This window comes from Octodon degus, unplaced genomic scaffold, assembly GCF_000260255.1.
Source record: "Octodon degus isolate 3935 unplaced genomic scaffold, OctDeg1.0 scaffold00011, whole genome shotgun sequence".
Taxonomy (NCBI): domain Eukaryota; kingdom Metazoa; phylum Chordata; class Mammalia; order Rodentia; family Octodontidae; genus Octodon; species Octodon degus.
The window spans coordinates 21,911,970-21,914,407 of record NW_004524587.1 but is presented as its reverse complement, the minus strand read 5'-3'; positions in this window follow the sequence as shown (position 1 = coordinate 21,914,407).

Below are 2,438 nucleotides of genomic sequence, written 5' to 3'. Positions count from 1 at the left end.
TTTTTTTCCCTGAAACCGGGGATTAAACTCAGGCCCTTGTGCTTTCCAGGGAAGTGCTTATTCTACTGAGCCATCTCCTTGGCCCCAATCATACTCTAAATATTTTCTTAATTGTAAGTATTTCCAAGTGATGAGATCTATTCCTTTATAATAAAAGCTGTTATGGTTGTACTCACTTTTTGTCCTGCCCACACATTGCTTCATGGTCATGTCTGCTGAATCTGAACCAATATTCTGAATCATTCTCCTTGTACTATGTAAATCCCTTTTACATCAGCTTTGATAATAACTAAGTTCTGTAGTCTTACTCTCATTTTGATTATCTCATGTTCTAACTATTTTGACAAATATTTTGATATGGAGAAAAAAATTGAAAGCAAACGTAAATTCAAATAGACAGGTGAATAGAGCACCTTACCTTGACCTGTATTTTCAAATGTCTCTAGTGGTGATCTGTCCCTCATCGATGGGTGCCACGTAAACACAACCACTCCCTGACATCACTTTTTCCGGCCTCTCAGCCCTCCTCCCAGCCAACGTTCATTATCTTCCTTCTCTGGCTTCACAAAAACTCTTTTCACTATCTCTCAAATTCTGACAGTTTTGATTGTGATCTGTTCATCTGTTTTCATTTGATACTGTGTGTTTCCAAATGTTTGGGTTGGTTATCTCTGTAACAAGCTTAGAATAAAATTACAGAAGTTTCGAGTATAAATGGATATACTCATCATAAATGTTAGAGCTGACTCTTGCAAAAGCCCCACAGTTTAAGGAGTTGGCTCTGTCGTTCCCAAAAGATGATCCATATTTTCATGCTCATATCAGATTTTTAGTAAGAATAAACATATTTCTATATTTATATTATATAAATGAGGCTCATAAAATTTTGATTTTTTTCATTGTTATTAAATAGCAAAATACTTTTTTTCCATATAATCCAAAGCTTAGAATATTCAAATACTAGGAACTTATTCCAATTAACAATTTTATCCAATTATTAGGAAAGACAAAGGGAGGCACTTTTTAAATAAAGATGTGACAGGATTAGAAAGCAGTGGAGATCATCAGAAATTTGAGGAAAAATATATTTTTCCCTGCTCAGTTAGCAATTAGACAGCTGTATTTTGCACAAGCTAAAATTGATACCAGGAATACTGTGCTCAAGTTGCTTGAGCTAGAAATAGAACGAACTATAAGTTAGAGTGCAAAGATTCTTCCTGAAGGCCCACAAGATGATCTGCCCATGTCTACCATCTTTCTATATTCTTAGTAAGTGACTTTCCCCCTTATTTAAACTGAAAATCTGGCAGTTTTTCTCTGTCCTTGGTTTTTTCTTTTTCCTTTTTTTTATTTGTCTTTCTTTTGCCTTGTACATTTTCTTTCATTGCCTCGTTCCTTTCACTACTTCTTTAATACTACAGATTCCAGTAGACAAAAATAGTAATAGTAACTGTTTAAAACAAGAAAATAGCTGAGGAGTTGCATAAAGAGGTAGAGAGAGTCCACTATATACAATCTGAATCAATGATCTTTTCTCTAACACTTATTTGGCTGCCTGATCATTAATATATCCAGAGTCTCTAAGTGGGAAATCTAGAGGCTTAGTTAATTGCATAGTAATCCTTGAGAAGAAATTCTTGAATGCACTGAAATATAGCTCCTGTTATATAAAACTCCTTGATAGTGAGTATTCACATCCATCCTCTTTGTAACTAACATTTGCTACTACAATCTGCTCCTAAGGAAATATGAGGACAGAGTTCTTTGTCACCGCATTAAATACAAAAGCAAAGGATAATATCGAATACTTAAGCTAGTGTTTGGCTTTCATTTCATGAGATATTTTGTGGAAAATGTACAAGTAGAGAAATAATAGCATCTTTTGTTTTATAAATTGGCTCATATTTAGGGAAAGATGAGACTGTGATAGAGTAATTGGGGGTCTGCACCATGCATTAATGCAAATCCACTCTAAAATCTTGTAGAAAAAAATAGGCACAGCATGTTGTATGATGAAACCTCCATTAGCATTTCATTGTACTAATGATACAGCAATTATTCATACCTTCTCAGAGGCCTTTGAGTCACTCCATTTTGAGCAATAACTTAATAATACATGTAACAGCATTTTACCTGTGGTAGTAATATTGTTGATCTAACACCATTAACGTTTGCAGCATTTTTAAGAAACATTACCTGATCGCATTGTAATCCTGCCTGACAAAAGCACATCGCTTTCTCTGTTAAAGTTTGACGGACAACACACACACACACACACACACACACAAAACAATTTCACCTGCTTTGGTGTCTGCCTGCCTGCCTGATAATGTCAATCAATAAATGAATTCACTTTCCTATAGCCTCTGGTAAGCAAGATGTCTGCTCCATTTCTAATGCAAACAAAACACAGAAGCAAGATATAGGTGGATTACAAT